The sequence below is a fragment of the Ictidomys tridecemlineatus genome, chromosome 15 (assembly GCF_052094955.1).
Source record: "Ictidomys tridecemlineatus isolate mIctTri1 chromosome 15, mIctTri1.hap1, whole genome shotgun sequence".
In the NCBI taxonomy this organism is placed as follows: domain Eukaryota; kingdom Metazoa; phylum Chordata; class Mammalia; order Rodentia; family Sciuridae; genus Ictidomys; species Ictidomys tridecemlineatus.
This window is the reverse complement of record NC_135491.1, coordinates 8,002,872-8,020,826: the sequence shown is the minus strand read 5'-3', so window position 1 is coordinate 8,020,826 and position 17,955 is coordinate 8,002,872. Positions and strand designations below refer to the sequence as shown.

Below are 17,955 nucleotides of genomic sequence, written 5' to 3'. Positions count from 1 at the left end.
AACTTATCTAAATGCCCCCATTTTATCTGTCACAAGGTTTGTTTGATACCCATGTTTCATAGATGGACAGCATAGAATGAATGTAGGTATTCAACATTGATGGATGTTTGTTGATTTTTCTGTGATGTTCATGGGGACTGAATTGGGGCATCATGTGATTTAGGTAAGAGCTCTACCCCTGCATTACATCCCAAGCACTGAGTATTCCTTATTTTGAGATGGAGTCTTTAAAACTGCCCACAGTGACCTCTAAAATTCAATCAACTTGCCTCAGTCATATAGTAGCTAGGACCCAGGCCTGAATTTATTTATTGACATTGAGGGTTGAACATCTGAATATATAACACACAGGAATTCCTGAAACTCCATGTATTTGAATTTTGAGTGGACTTTCCTCTCAAAATATCTCAGAGCTGGGTGCCATTCCTCAAACATTCCAAACGTGTCTCCATTTCAGGTCACTTACATTTTGGCTCTGTCTGCCACAACTCTTCCTGAAAGATGGCAGATGCTTCTCTCTCTCTCTCCCCTTCCTCATGTGTTAGGAAAGCCCTGTCACCAGCTCAGAAAGAACCTTCTTATCATTATCTAGAATGGCGACTCTGACGACTCCTTCTCTCCTATACCGTGACGTGATATTCCACAGTGGGTGTCTCTGCCTGGCTCCACACTCTACATTTGATCCGACCTATGTTAACGTTCATTTCGGTGAATGTGGTGGGTCATTATCTTTCTCCTTATCTTTTTTCCCTTTTTTTCATTGATTGTTCAAAATATTACAGAGCTCATGATATATCATCTTTCATACATTTGACTCAATTGGGTTTTGAAGTCCCCAAATACATATTGCAGAATCACATCTGTTACATACTCACATTTTTACACAATGGCATATTAGTGACTGTTGTATTCTGCTACCTTTCCTATCCCCTACTATCCCCCTCCCCTCCCATCTTCCCACTCTACCTCCTCTGCCCTCAGTTCTCTCCCCTTTTTCCCCCTCCCCCTTGCCCCTCATAACCTCTTATAATTTTGTGTATCACTGAAGGTCTCCTACCATTTCCATATGCTTTCCCTTCTCTCTCCCTTTCTCTCCCCCCATTCGTCTTAGTTTACTATTAGTCTTTTCCTCATGCTCTTCCTTCCTGTTCTATTCTTAGTGGCTCTCTTTATATCAAAGAAGACATTTGGCATTTGTTTTTTAGGGCTTGGCTAGCTTCACTTAGCATAATCTGCTCTAATGCCATCCATTTCCCTGCAAATTCTAAGATTTTGTCATTTCTTAGTGCTGCATAATACTCCATTGTGTATAGCTGCCACAATTTTTTTATCCACTCATATATTGAAGGGCATCTAGGTTGGTTCCACAGTCTATCTATTGCAAATTGTGCTGCTATAATCATTGGTGTGGCTGTATCCGTATAGTGCGCTCTTTTAATGTCCTCAGGGAATAGTCCGAGAAGGGCAATAGCTGGGTCAAATGGTGGATCCATTCCCAGCTTTCCCAGGAATCTCCATACTGCTTTCCAAATTGGCCTGACCATTTTGCAGTCCCACCAGCAGTGTACAAGTGTGCCCTTTTCCTCACATCCTCGCCAACACTTATTGTTGTTTGACTTCATAATGGCTGCCAATCTTACTGGAATGAAATGGTATCTTAGTGTGGTTTTGATTTGCATTTCTCTGATTGCTAGAGATGGTGAGCATTTTCTCATGTGCTTGTGGATTGATTGTATGTCCTCCTCTGAGAAGTGTCTGTTCAGGTCCTTGGCCCATTTGTTGATTGGATTATTTGTTATCATATTGTTTAATTTTTTGAGTTCTTTGTACATTCTGGAAATTAGGGCTCTATCTGAGGTGTGAAGAGTAAAGATTTGTTCCCATGATGTAGGCTCCCTATTTACCTCTCTTATTGTTTCTTTTGCTGAGAAAAAACTTTTTAGTTTGAGTAAGTCCAATTTGTTGATTCTAGATGTTAACTCTTGTGCTATGCGTGTCCTATTGAGGAATTTGGAGCCCAACCCCACAATATGTAGATCGTAGCCAACTTTTCCTTCTATCAGACGCCGTGTCTCTGATTTGATATCAAGCTCCTTGATCCATTTTGAGTTAACTTTTGTGGCTGGCGAGAGAAAGGGATTCAATTTCATTTTGTTGCATATGGATTTCCAATTTTCCCAACACCATTTGTTGAAGATGCTATCCTTCCTCCATTGCATGTTTTTAGCCCCTTTATCAAATATAAGATAGTTGTAACTTTGTGGATTAGTCTCTGTGTCCTCTATTCTGTACCATTGGTCCACCTGCCTGTTTTGGTATCAGTACCATGCTGTTTTTGTTACTATTGCTTTGTAGTACAGTTTGAGCTCTGGTATCGCTATACCTCCAGATTCACACTTCCTGCTTAGAATTGCTTTTGCTATTCTGGGTCTTTTGTTTTTCCATATGAATTTCATGATTGCTTTATCTATTTCTACAAGAAATGCCTTTGGGATTCTAATTGGCATCACATTAAACCTGTAGAGAACTTTGGGTAATATCGCCATTTTGATGATGTTAGTTCTGCCTATCCATGAACAGGATACATTTTTACATCTTCTGAAATCTTCTTCTATCTCTCTCTTTAGGGTTCTGTAGTTTTCATTGTATAAATCTTTCACCTCTTTTGTTAGGTTGATTCCCAAGTATCTTATTTTCTTTGAGGATATTGTGAATGGAGTGGTTTTCCTTATTTCCGTTTCAGATGTTTTGCTGCTAATATACAGGAATGCCTTTGATTTATGCGTGTTGATTTTATATCCTGCCACTTTGCTGAATTCATTTATTAGATCTAATAGTTTCTTTGTAGACCCTTTTGGGTCTGCTAGGTATAGAATCATGTCAGCTGCAAATAGTAATAATTTAAGTTCTTCTTTTCCTATTTTTATGCCTTTAATTTCTTTCGTCTGTCTAATTGCTCTGGCCAGTGTTTCGAGAACTATGTTGAACAGAAGTGGTGAGAGAGGGCATCCCTGTCTTGTTCCAGATTTTAGAGGGAATGCCTTCAATTTTTCTCCATTCAGAATGATGCTAGCCTGAGGCTTAGCATAGATTGCTTTTACAATGTTGAGGTGTGTTTCTGTTATCCCTAGTTTTTCTAGTGTTTTGAACATAAAGGGATGCTGTACTTTGTCGAATGCTTATTCCGCATCTATCGAGATGATTATATGGTTCTTATTTTTAAGTCTATTAATGTGGTGAATAACATTTATTGATTTCCATATATTGAACCAGCCTTGCATCCCAGGGATGAATCCTACTTGATCATGGTGCACAATTTTTTTTATATGTTTTTGTATCTGATTCGCCAGAATTTTATTGAGGATTTTTGCATCTAGGTTCATTAGAGATATTGGTCTGTAGTTTTCTTTCTTTGAAGTGTCTTTGTCTGGTTTAGGAATCAGGGTGATGTTCGACTCGTAGAATGAATTTGGAAGTTCTCCCTCTTTTTCTATTTCCTGAAATAGCTTGAAAAGAATTGGTATTAGTTCCTCTTTATACGTTTTGTAAAACTCCGCTGTATACCCATCTAGTCCTGGGCTTTTCTTAGTTGGTAATCTTTTGATGGTTTCTTCTATTTCCTCAATTGATATTGGTCTGTTTAGGTTGTCTATATCCTCCTGACTCAATCTGGGCAGATTATATGACTTAAGAAATTTATCTATGCCTTCACTATCTTCTATTTTATTGGAGTATAAGGATTCAAAATAATTTCTGATTATCTTCTGTATTTCTGAAGTGTCTGTTGTGATATTGCCTTTTTCATCCCGTATGCTAGTAATTTGAGTTCTCTCTCTTCTTCTCTTTGTTAGCATGGCTAAGGGTCTGTCGATTTTATTTATTTTTTCAAATAACCAACTTTTAGTTTTGTCAATTTTTTCAATTGTTTCTTTTGTTTTGATTTCATTAATTTCAGCTCTGATTTTAATTATTTCTTGCCTTCTACTTCTTTTGCTGTTGTTTTGCTCTTCTTTTTCTAGGATTTTGAGATGAAGTATGAGATCATTTATTTGTTGATTTTTTCTTTTTTTTAAGGAATGAACTTCAAGCAATGAATTTTCCTCTTAGAACTGCTTTCAATGTGTCCCATATATTCCGATATGTTGTATTTGTGTTTTCATTTAACTCTAAGAATTTTTTAATTTCCTCCTTGATGTCTTCTAAAACCCATTGATCATTCAGTATCCTATTGTTCATTCTCCAAGTGATGCATGATTTTTCCTTCCTTCTTTTATGGTTGATTATTAATTTCATTCCATTATGATCAGATAAGATGCATGGTATTATCTCTACTCCTTCATATTGTCTAAGAGTTGCCCTGTGACATAATATATGATCTATTTTTTAGAAGGATCCATGTGCTGCTGAGAAAAAAGTGTAACTGCTTGATGTTGGGTGGTATATTCTATATGTGTCAAATAAGTCTAGGTTGTTAATTGTGTTATTGAGTTCTATAGTTTCCTTATTCAACTTTTGTTTGGAAGATCTGTCCAGTGGTGTGATAGGTGTGTTGAAGTCTCCCGTGATTATTATATGGTGGTCTATTAGACTCTTAAACTTGAGAAGAGTTTGCTTGATGAACATAACAGCACCGTTGTTTGGTGCATATATATTTATGATTATTATGTCTTGTTGGTGTATGTTTCCCTTGAGCAGTATGTAGTGTCCTTCTTTATCCTTTTTGATTAACTTTGGCTTGAAATCTATTTTATTTGATATGAGTATGGACACTCCTGCTTGTTTCCGCAGTCCATAGGAGTGATATGATTTTTCCCAACCTTTCACCTTCAGTCTATGTATATCTTTTCCTATCAAATGCGTCTCCTGTAGGCAGCATATTGTTGGGTCTTGTTGTGATCCATTCAACTAGCCTGTGTCTCTTATTTGCTGAGTTAAAGCCATTCACATTTTGTGTTATTATTGAGTATGGTTTGTTCTTCCAGCCATATTTGTTTGCTAATGTTACTAAACCTGATTTGTTTTCCTCTTTGATTATTTCCCCCCTTTACTGTCCTACCTCCCACTGTTGGTTTTCATTGTTATTTTCCATTTTCTCTTCCTGTAATGTTCTGCCAAGGATTTCGTGAAGAGATGGTTTTCTAGTTGCAAATAATTTAACTTTTGTTTATCATGGAAGGTTTTAATTTCATCTTCCATCCTGAAGCTTAATTTCACCGGATACATGATTCTTGGTTGGAACCCATTTTCTTTCAGTGTTTGAAATATGTTATTCCAGGATCTTCCAGCTTTCAGAGTCTGTGTTGTAAGATCAGCTGTTATCCTGATTGGTTTACCCCTAAATGTAATCTGCTTCCTTTCTCTTGTAGCTTTTAAAATTCTCTCCTTATTCTGTATGTTGGGCATCTTCATTATAATGTGTCTAGGTGTGGATCTCTTATGATCTTGCACATTCAGCGTCCTGTAGGCTTCTAGGATTTGGGATTCTGTCTCATTCTTCAAGTCTGGGAAGTTTTCTCATATTATTTCATTTAATAGATTGTTTATTGCTTTGGTTTGGATCTCTATGCCTTCCTGTATCCCAATGACTCTTATGTTTGGTCTCTTTATGTTATCCCATATTTTTTGGATGTTCTGCTCATGGTTTCTTAACAGTCTTGCTGTTGTTTTCAAGTTGAAATACTTTGTCTTCATTGTCTGATGTTCTATCTTCTAAGTGTTCTACTCTGCTGGTAGTATTCTCAATTGAGATTTTAAGTTGGTTTATTGCTTCCTGCATTTCTAGGATTTCTATTTGTTTGTTTTTTATTACCTCTATCTCCCTGTGTAATTCATCTTTTGCTTCTTGGATTTGTTTATGTAATTCATTGTCAAAGTGATCTTTCATTGTCTGATTTTGCTGTCTCATGTCTTCTTTGAGACTCCAGATCATCTGAAGCATGTATATCCTGAATTCTCTATCTGACATTTCATCTGTTGCAGCTATTACCTCTTCTAGAGTTGAGTTGAACTGCATTGCTTGTGGTCCTTTCTTTCCTTGTCTTTTCATACTGCTCGCGTTTCTTTCTGCTTGGTGAAACTGTTGTGTTTTTGAAATTTTCCCTCTATTTATTTATATTGCTCTTGTATAGTTGAAAATTTCCCTTGCAGGGCAGGTAGTGGCTGTGATCCTTCTCCAATTGGGTTGATCTGTCTATCACGCTGGCGGGCTGCTAGGTCTGCGCTGCCAGTCGGTTGCAGGTCAGCCCACCCTGCAGGCGCGGGTGGCAACTCTGCTCTGCCCCTACTCCAATTGTGGTGATGTATCTACCACGCTGGCAGGCCTCTGGGCCTGTTCCACTGGTGGGTCGCAGGTCCGCCTACCTTGCAGGTGCTGGGGGAGGGGGCGGGCCTGCCCCTCAGCAGACCGCTGGACCTGTTCTGCTGGTGGGTCGCAGGTCCGCCTACCCTACAGGCACGTGGGGCTGCTCTGCCACTCCACAGGTTGCTGGGCCTGACCTGCGGGTGGGTTGCAGGTCTGCCTGCCTTGCAGATGTGGGGGGAGGGGGCGGCTCTGCCCCTCAACAGGCCATTGGGCCTTATCTGCCGGTGGTCACAGTTCCGCCTACCTTGCAGGCATGGGGGAGGGGGCGGGCCTGCCCCTCAGCAGGCCGCTGGACTTATTCTGCTGGTGGGTCGCAGGTCCACCTACCCTGCAGGTGCTTGGGGCAGCTCTGTCACTCTCCAGGTTGCTGGGCCTGACTGGCCAGTGGGTCTCAGGTCCGCCTGCCTTGTAGGTGCCTCTCTCTCTCTCTTTAGGGCATTGCTCTGTGGCAAGTCACCAGTGGAGTGGCCGACACACCACTATCTCCAGAACCTCCCTCCTCCCCAAGACTGAGTCAACCTTCTCCAGGTACCTGCAGCCCATCTCAGTCCCATGAACACAGTTTTCCTGAAGGAAACAAGAGGCTTTCTGGGCCATGAAGGATTCAAGTTGAAATGTCCCAACACCTGCATTCTTAGTGCCGGGGGAAAACACAAGATGCCCACGTAGTCAAACCCATTCTGAAACCAGGGCATTTACCTTTTCTTGTAATTAAGAAAGGCCCAGTAAATAAAGATTCAGGCAACATTTCATAATTGGACATCTTGTTTTGTTTCATAACTTGGAAGGAGCTGTTCTTGAGGACTGAGTCCAGTTCTTCTGGACTCAACTTCTTTCCCAGGAACTGACAGATCCTCTCTATGGTGCTTCTTGGGTGCTACATGTGAACATGAAGAGGGAAGCTATGAATGGGCAGGAGAGCAGGACCTGGAGGATGGGAAGGGGTGTTAGGAGGGCTGTGGGGAGGAAGAGGAGGGGAATGACATCAGGATGAAAAAAGCCTGGTGGGGACGCCAGAGGAGGGAGACAGAGACAGGGTCAACAGAGGGTGTGAGGTATGTGGTGACTTGAAGATCACAAGGGCTTCCCAAAGGCAGGGGCTGAGGTTTCTAAGGAGACACCTGAGATTTCAAGATAAGGCAGGGAGACAAAGTCCCCAAAGGCTAATCCTCACCCCAGATGACCCTGTGTCCCTTGACTGGCACTTAATAACACATGGGGCTTTACAATATCTCCTTAACTTGACCCCATGATTATTGGTGGGTTTTCCTGGGAGATCACAGCAAGGGAACAGGTCATTATGAGAGAAGATTTCCTTGAAGACCTAGACCTCCTGTCAGCACCATAGTTCTTTATTACAGTTATGGTTTCATGAGCCTCAGTCACTGAGTGACAAGAAGACCCCACGGTGGCAATGATGTAAGAACATGTTGTTGGTTGAAGCGGAGAATCACAGGGAGTGTGCAGCTTGCTGCTGAGGTGGCTGAAGGTGGCACCAAGCCTCCTCCCTGAGGACTGACCTCATGCTGAGGACACAGCAGAACAGGAAGCAGCTGCAGGAAGGTGACCAGGGTCCCTTCTCCAGGGGAAACAGATGCCTGAGCCTCTGGCACCTTCTCTGTCCCCAAGCACACCCACAGGAGAAGTGTTTTCTAAGGTCTGGTCACTCCTTTACTTTTTGTTCATTTTTGACCACTTCTGAAAAAGCTTCTAAATATTTTAAAGCTTTCTGTTCCGTCTGGAGCTGTGAACCTCCCTCAGAGCCCTGTGCATCTCTGTGCAGTTTATGGGCAGTATTTTTTTTTGTACCAGCAGAAAAATAACGTTAGGCTAAGTATCTGCTCAAAGAGTGACAATCCAGTCAGTGTAAGTGGCACATGTGCAAAGTCAGATGACAGTATTTATTAAGTTGGGAACATTCAAAATCCTCTCTATTTGCTATTTTTAAGTATATACTTAGTTACTCTTCTCCACAGTCCCACCCTGTGCCTCAGATCACTGGAAGTCATTGCTGTTCCCAGCTTTACCTTGCACCCACCCACCAGGGCTGAGCATCATACACAGGCCCTGCCCGTTACTCCAGCCCCTGACCCCTCACAATAGTCACCCAAAGTGGCACCTCACATTCATGTCACTTTGTCAGTCAAGGGGGAAGCCAGAAAGGTGGACCTACCTCTGGGATTAGTGCTTTCTGCCCCACCCCTTCTGATGGCTAGGTTTCTGGGAATAGAGGAGGTCCTGCAGGCAGAGACCCTGGCAGCCCTAGTGGATGGCATAAGCCATGGCACTCTGGTCGAGGAGTCTGATGCTGCCTGCCTGTTTCCCAGATACTTGGGAGGCTGAGGCAGGAGGATCAAGAGTTTGTGGGAGGGCCCTTTAGATGTTGCCAGATGGTATAAGTTTGGAAGATATGAAGACAGAGCTTGAAGCTTGGGGAAGGTCTCACAGAAGCAGGGAAATGGAGGCCAGAGGCTCATTTCCTCTCAGGGACCTCCACAGCCTATGCTTTGACAGGGAACATGAAGGGGAGACACATAGGACCAGGGACATCAGAAGGAATGAGAATGTTGGGGTGCTATAGGCACCAACTATGAGAGGGGCTCACCTTCTGCAGCTCTCCATAACTCAGCAACAGGACATTGTCCCTGTGTCTCATGGACATCCAGCCACGAATGTGCTCAAACCATGATCCATAGAGCAGTGTGGAGCGGGCACAGGGGTGCAGGTTACACACTGCCAAAACAGGACGATGCCATCTCTGTTACTCTACACACATTGACAGCTTGATTCACATATTATTGATCAATGCTGCTCAAACGAGGTAATGAAATAGAGAGGGGAATCTTTCCTGAATTCATTCTAAAAAATTAGTAGCATACTGATACCCAACTGGGAAACATAGATCAAGTAAGAAAACAACAGACCCATATTCCTGCTGAACACAGATACAGAACAGATATTAAAATTTCAGCAAATCTTATTCAGCATTAAGATCATACTCAGGACATGTTGTGTTCACACTTTAAGACTGTACATCACGAGATGCTGATTTCAATCCAGGGATGTAAGCTTGGTCAACACAGGCAAATCCATAAATGTATTCCACCACACCAATAGGAATTGCCTTGACAGAGGAACTTGGCTGAGCATCATGAGGGCTGTGTGTGACAATCCCCAAGCCAACATCATGCTAATCGTGGAAAATCTGGAAGCATCTCTCCTAACATCAGGAACAAGGTAAGGATGTCCACTTTCACCACTGCCATTCAAGAGAGCTCTAGAGACTCGAGCCAGAGGTGTTGGCAGAGAAGGGAATCAAAACCTCACCAGTGGGAAAGAAAGAAGCCACGTTATCACTGTTTGCAGGTGATAGGAGGCTCTGCTGTGAACACCCACGAACCTTTCCCCAAAAACTCCTAGAAATGATCAATTGAGGAAAATAGCAACATACAAAATCAACATGTAAAAGCAAGCCCTTTTCTTCATCATGAGAATGAATCTGCTGAGGAAAAAGTTAAGAATGAAAGTCCATTCACAAAGTTTTCAACAAATACCCAGGTAGAGGAATGTGATGCCACAAACCAGTATCCCAGATACTCAGGAGGCTAAGGCAGGAGGATCCAGAGTTCAAAGCCAGCCTCAGCAACTTAGGGAGGCCCTCTTTCTAGATAAAGTATGAAAAGGGGCTGGAGATATGGCTCAGTGGTAGAGGACTTGATTAGCACCTGAAGAGCCCTGTGTCTAATCCCCAGGGCCATTGAATAATAATAATAATGCTGAAGCTATCACATTTTAAAGTCTATCCAGTATCAAGTCATACTGAAGAGGTATAGCAACAAAAAAGTGTGCTAATATCAAAACATTCACTTAGATCAGTAGATTAGAATAAAGACTCAGAGACAGACCCACACAGATAGAGTCAAATGATCCTTAAGAAAGACACCAAAAGCAAATGTTGGGAAAACAAGGCCTATTTAATAAATGCTGCTTGGAAAAATGAATATCTACATTTTGAAGGATGAAGCCAAATCCTGCAGAAAAATCAACTCCAAGTAGATAAAAAATCAGGAATTAGACCATAAACACTGTAATTACTAGTGGAAATCATAGTGCCTATCCTCCGACCTGTAGGTGCAAGTGTTACTTCTTTAGGACTCCTAGTGTTCAGGAAAGAAAACCAGGAGTTGATAAATGGAAAGGCTCAAGTTGAAAAGCTTCCACACAGTGAGGAGATGAAACAGAGAGACAGGGCTCACAGAAGGGAGCAAAACCTTTTCCAGCTAATTTTCTGACAGAAGATTAACATCCAGAACATAAAAAGAACTCAAAAATAAGTTTATGATTATTATTTCTTTCTTCTAATTAGTTATACATACAGTAAAATGCATTTTGATTCATTGTTCATAAAGGGAGCCCAACATTTCATTTCCCTGGTTGTGAATGACGTAGATTCCCACCACATCTGTGCTTACACATGGACTTAGAGTAATGATGTCCATATCATTCCACCATCTTTCCTGGCCCCATGTCTCCTCTCCTGCTTTGCCCAATGAAAGTTCCTCTCCTCTACCCTTGACCATCACCTTTGTCCCTTTTATTTCAGGGTCCACTTATCAGATAGAACATTTGGCCTTTGGTTTTTTTTTTTTTTTAGAATTTGCTTACTTTGCATAGCATGATATTCTAAACCTCCTTCCATTTACCTGAAAATGCTATAATTTTATTCTCTCTTAATGGTGAGTAATAGTCCATTGTGTAGAAGTGCAACCGATTCTTTATCCAATCATCTACTGAAGGGCATCTAGGTTGCTTCCAAGTTTACCTATTGTGAATTGAGCTGGTATAAATACTGATGTGGCTGTTTCACTATTTTCTGCTGATTTTAAGTCCTCTGGGTAAAGACCAAGGAGTGGAATAGCTGGGTCAAATGTGGTTCCATTCCAAGTCTTCTAAGGAATCTCCATACTGCTTTCCAGAGTGGTTGCACCAATTTGCAGTGCCATCAGAAATGTATGAGTGTGCCTTTTCCCCTTACCACATCCTACCACACTTCTTGTTGCTTGTATTTTTGAAAATTGCCATTATGATTGGAGTGAGATGAAGTCTTAGAGTAGTTTTAATTTGCATCTCTCAACTTACTGGAGATATTGAACATTTTTTCATGTATTTGTTGATTGATTGTATATCTTCTTCTGTGAAGTGCCTGTTCAGTTCCTTACCTATTTATTGACTGGGATAAGACGAGAAATCTTAACACCAAAAGAAAATAGCGAAATCAACAGATGGACAAATCACAATTATTTCACAAAAGAAAAAATACAATGGCCAATAATTTTATGAAAAAAATTTCAACTTCTTCAACAACCAAAGAAAACAAATAGAAACTACTCAAGTACCATGTCTCACTCCAGTTGCAATGGCAATCATCAAGAACACAAATAGGAATAAATGCAGACAAGGATTGAGTGAAAAGGAGCGCTTACACACTATTGGGATTGGAGATTAGTACAACACCATGGAAATCAGTCTGAAGTTTCCTCAGAAGACTAGGTATGGAGCAGGCATGTGCCCTAATCATAGAGCTCCTTGGGATCCATCAAAACAAAGTCCGCACACTATAGCAACACATGCCCCCAGGTGGATAGCAGTTCGACTCCCAGCAGCTGAGCTCTGGGACCAGCCTTGCTGTCCACTGACTGATGAATGGGTACAGAGGATGTGGTTTATACACATAATGGATTTTACTCAGTCATAAAGAAGAACTAAATTATGTAATTTGCAGGAAAATGGATGGAACTGCAGACCAGCATGCTGATTGAAACAAGCCAGACTCACAGAGTCAATGGTTGTCTGCTTTCTCTCATATTTGGAAAATATACAGAAAAAAAATAAAATAGGTATACCACAAAACAAGAGAAAGACCAGTGGAGTAGAGGACACAGACCTATATGTGAAGAACACTCACCATTTCCTTGGATGAACCATTGAAAATACTGTTCTAGAGACTCTGGTTGCTTACATAAGTTTGTCATAATCAAATAATAATAACCTGACACAAGAACATCCTTGGGGTTTATCATGATATATATCACCTTAAATTAAGGAAAATGAGAAAATGAAAAATCAGTCTCAATCAGTCATTTCCCACTGATCTTGATCTTTCTCTGGGCACTTCTTACTTAATCTTTATTAAACACTGATGTATTTCTTTAATAAATTAGTTATAACATTCATTCACCAAATACACATTTTAAATTTCCTATTACATGGTCATATGCCAGGAGTAGATGAGGAAGACCTTGTCTCTTCTTTCTGGGATAATTGTCTACTCTTCCTAGGAAGCTGCTGGAAATTTTTAAATAGTAAGTGGTGAGGGGTGTGTGTGCTTTCCCACAATGATCACTAACAGCACACTGGATTAATAAATTATGGAATATTCAGATTCATAGCACATACAGTATTCTCACACTCAAGACCATCGACGAGTCTCACATGTATGACATCCAGACAGCATGCATGCATTTTTAGAAAATTCAGGTTAATCAAAAGAAATCTGTGGCTGTAAGTCTAAAGAATATTGCCCTCAGGTGGTGGGCACTGGTGGTACTCGGGGACTCGTGAGACATTCTGGATTATAGAAATTTTGTACACCTGGTCTGCATAATAGTTGACCAATTGTGTACATTTGTTCATATGAAGAGGCTCTTGTTTAAGATTAGTGAACACACACACACACACAACTTGATACTTAATCATTAGAAACTAACTTTGTATTTGCATCAACTTTCTTGGAGTTGTTATTGGAGGACTTATGTCTCCAAAGGCCTCAGTTTACTCAAGCAGAGGCCAATGGAATCCAACAGAAGACATGCAAATGGGTCTATTGTAGCAGCCTCCCTATTAGGTACTTCATGACATTTCCAAGACACTTGGATATTATTCTAGGATTGTGGCATCATTTAAACTAAAAACGTGAAAGAATTCAGAAGTCAACAAACAGTTTAAGAAAGGATGTTTCTAAATATAGTCTTTGACATGTTAGATCTTGGATATTCATGATCTGTACTGATCACCTATCAACCATGTGGAGCCTGGAGAGGCTGCTGATCACAGAGCACAGTGATGTGCAGAGAGCTGGCGACATTACCTAGCTGGGCAGGACTCCTAGCAGTCCCCTGGATGTGAGCATTCTTCAGTGTATGCAGGTCTGCTCCCCACACACAGGCAACACTGACTTGAGTGCTTCCTCGTCCCTGGCAGAAGGCTGTGATTGAGTGAGTATTGGCGGACATCTGTAAGAGCTGTATGCTGGGACACTCGAGCGTAGATGCAGTTATAATTCTGGTTACACGTGGAATGTGGTTTTCTAAGATTCTGACTTTAGCCAGTCATATTACCCCTGAATTCAGCTGAGGCTAATCTGCTGAATGGTCCACATCCTTGCACTCAAGGGTGGTCTGGTTGTGACCACATGAACCTAAATAATATCTGAGAATCTCAGGTCTCACCCAATCCACCCAGTGAGCACGCACCACAGCAAGGTATAAAGGGGTTATCTAGGCACTTGGAAGGAGAGAACCATGGATTGAACATTAGGCACTTACCTTCGCCTTGAAAGTTAATAGAGACTTGGGGAAGAGATGGAAGAGGAGGTGAAAGGACATGAGCCACGGGCCTTCTCTCTAATTTAAAAGTTTGTAACCCCCATCTGACTCTATCCAGGGTGAGGGATCCCAGGTGGGTTCAGATTGAATCCACTTGGTATCACCATTGGAGTGAATCAGGCAGAGAATTTCAATCAACCAGTAGGTTCCTAGAGAAGGAAGGAAATGTGATGGCCACTCACTTCATCCTGGCTTGTGTACAAAACTTATGATAAAATACATAACATGCACTTTACCATCTGCCCATTTTAAGCATGCCATGGGGTGGTGCTGAGCAGTGTTCAGCATGTTCCTGCTTTTGCTCAGCCGATGTCCAGAAGATTTTTGTCTTGAAAAACTAAAACTCTGCTCGTTAACAACATTTGCCTACTAATTCCATCTTTCAGCCCCAGGGAACCAATACGGGGCTCTCTGTTTCTGTGAACTTGACTACACTTTGCCCCATGGATTCCTATAGTATTTTCCTTTTGTGCCCAACAGACTGCACTTAGCATGAGGCCGAGTATTGACCTATATTGTAGAAGGAGTCAGCCTGTCATCCTGGTTAAGGCTGAATCATACTCCATTGTATCAACTTGCCACATTTTGTTTAAGTGCTAAACTACCAGTGGATTTGTGGTAGCTTCCAGCCCTTGGCTCTTGGCTGAGATCCTTCTAATATGTCCCAACTTCCCTTGACTTTCCAACCTTGTGTCTCTTCAAAGGTCATTGGCCTCAATCCTCACCCAGTTTGCAGTGCTCCTGCCCCCAGCCCCTCTCCTGGTGCATAACACCTGACCTTTAAGTCCCTTGAATTTTCCAGGCTCTTTCTGATTCCCAGGCTATGTGCATGCTGACCCTCCTGCTATACAGTACCCCTCAACCACATAACCTCCATTCCGACTTTTCATTCCTATTCAGCTGGTATTTCACCAGTAGGTCTTCATAGGTCACCCTCTTCCACCCCCTTCTCCCATGCCATCACACAAATGCCCAAATCTGCTTACAATTCACTCCTGTATCTCCCTAAAATACCTCAGATGATCCCTGCTTAGCACTTATGTCACTCAGTCCTAGTCTGGATGCAAGTGGCCTGGGGCACTGCCCCTTCTTCCCCAAAGCAGGGGTCTCTGGCATGGAGAGGGCAGGCCATCCATCTGCTGAGTAAGTGAGGAACGCAGCCATCACCTTTCCCATGATGGTCCCTGTCCTGTTTCCTTACCTGATTTGGGGTAGGTCACCAATACTGTGTCTTCATCCTTTATCACAAACTGAGCACCTGCTTCTTTCAAAACTTCATAGCTATAACCAAGCACAGGAAAAGGTATCCCTTCAGACCACAAGTAGCCATCTGTCATGGATGATGCGCTCTCTGTGCAAGGTGCAGGGTTTCCAGCTGTATTCACCATTGGATGTTGTGGGAGATACTGGGAGACTGGAAAACATAGAGAAAAGAGTAGAGAAAGGGGAAATCCTACCAGCATCTTCAGGGATAGTATGGGATTAACTATATACTCACGATCAGAAAATAAGTTAAATACAGATTCTTTAAACATCACAAACGCTTGTAATACTGCATTAAGCTCTACCTTTTGAGCTGATTGTTTGGGTACTAAAAATGTAAAAGTTTGATCAGGGGTAACTACTGCTGGTGTACCATTATTTGACCCATCAGTGAATATATTTGGAGCATTCATGATAGGCATTTTTCTTGTCATTCTTGGAAAAACTACAGGATGCAAAGACCAAAAAGACAACAAAGGATTAGATGGTAAATGGTTATCAAATGAAACATTCGATTTACACATAATTATTTCCCAAGTATTAAACTCATTAGCTAACTCATCAATTGGATCCATTGTATATGGAGTAATAATTTCATTGGGAGAAATTGCAAACACTCCCTTTGTTGCTTTTATTCCTTTGAGTATTAATTGTCCTACAGCCTCAGGATACCTAGTAAGAATAGTGTTAGGAGAATAAGATAAATGCATTCATAATAATGGATCTTCTTTCCAAAATACTCCTGTAGAAATATTTTTTGGTGGTAGTACAATAAATAATAAAAGCAAACATATCATTCTATCCAAATACATATTTTCCATATAGGTTTCCATGATTTTTAATGTCTTTCTTGCTTCAGGTGTTAACATGTAAGGTGAATTTGGGTCTGATGGACCTTTTAGGATATCAAATAAGGGTCCCAACTCTCCTATTGGTATGCCTAGATAAGGCCTTATCCAATTAATGTCTTCTAATAACTTTTAAAAGTCCTTAAGTGATTTGAGTTGACCTACTCATATTTGAATTTTTGGTGGAGGGACCATGGTCAAAGATAATAGAACTCCTAAATAATTAATTGGAAAATTTAATTGTACTGTATCTATTGCTATCTCTAGATTATAACTTTTTAATAAGTTTGTAAGTGTGGCATATCATTCTAGCAACTTGTTTTTATCTTTGTGTGCTAATAATACATCATCCATATATGGGTGTGTGTTCATTTTTGTGGTGATATACATTGTGATTGACTCAGGGCATCATGTGAGGTAGGCAAGAGCTCTACTTCTGCATTACATCCCAAGCACTCAGTATTCTGTATTTTGAGATGCAGTCGTATAAACTTCCCAGAGTGACCTCTAAAATGCAATCCACCTGCCTCAGTCATATAGTGGGTAGGGCCCAGGCCTGAACCCCAACCTCTGGCTCAATGCTTACTGACTTTGAGGGTTGAACATCTGAACAAATAACACACAGGAATTCCTGAAACTCCAAGTATTTGAACTTTTGAGTGGACCTTCCTCTCAAATTACCTCCAGAGCTGAGGAGAAGCCACACTCATGCAACCCAGGTGGCCTTCCTGCCATTCCTCACACAGCCTGAATGTGTCTCCATTTCAGGTCACTACATGTTGGCTCTGTGTGTCACAAGTGTTCCTGAAAGATAGCAGATGGTTCTCTCTCCCTCTCTCCATTCCTCATGTCTTAGCAAAGCCCTGTCACCAGCTCAGAAGGGCCCTTCTTATCACTATCTAAAATGGCGAGTCTAACGACTCCGTCTCTCCCCTTATCATGACGTGATATTCCACAGCAGGTGTCTCTGACTCTGCACTCTACATTTGATCCTGAACTACATTGATATTCATTTATGTGAATGTGGGGAGTCATTATCTTTCTCCTCATCTGCACTGCATACTCTAGGACGGGGGACTTGGCTTTAACAATCTGCCTCCAGTCAGACAAGACACTCCCTGAAAATGGACACATGGCCAGCCGCCATTGGCTGAATTAATAGGCCAGGATTTCCTCAGAGATTTGGTATGAGGAATTTGGGACACTATGTGGACAGAGCATTCAGGCCCAAACAGGGCAGCTGTGGAGCTGTGAAGAAGAATGACTGTTGCTGCCCTGAGCCTAGTGCCCCTGACCTGCTCTGTGATCCTCATAAGTAATGTCTGATGTTCACACCTGCCAGAGAGGAGGGGAGAATGATTTCCAACGTCTTTTCTGTGGCTAACCTTCATGACCATGTGTTGTTTTCACCAGTTATTTCTTCCCATTAGAACTTCTGGATCTGAAGACTTGAGAGGCAAGTTTAGGCCTTGCTGGAAATGATGCCCGGGATGTCCAGTTGCCCAGATCTGCTGCACTGATACCAGTGTGAACAGCCTTGTTGGTGTGCTGTGGGATAACCCTTACCAATGCCTTTTTGTTCACAAATTGGGGGTGGGATTTACAAATTGCTCATGAAAAAACATAACTAAAATACACTTATTGTGTTTAAATTATGTTTGGTTTGATTGAAAATCCTGGGTCTCTGTCATAATGAGCTTGAACATTGATGTGGCTTGTCACGATCTTATGTAGATTTCAAGACTTTGAGTACAGACTGAGGAGTAAGTGCAGGAGACAAATACTATATATGACCTCCAAATTTAGTAAATTGTATAGT

At 41.5% G+C, this 17,955-nt stretch overlaps 1 pseudogene; it reads right to left on the bottom strand.

Annotated features, from left to right (window-relative positions):
- Window positions 1-6,995: 6,995 nt before the first annotated feature.
- LOC101973283 (sulfotransferase 2A1-like) lies at window positions 6,996-15,362 on the bottom strand (annotated as a pseudogene).
- Window positions 15,363-17,955: the final 2,593 nt, after the last annotated feature.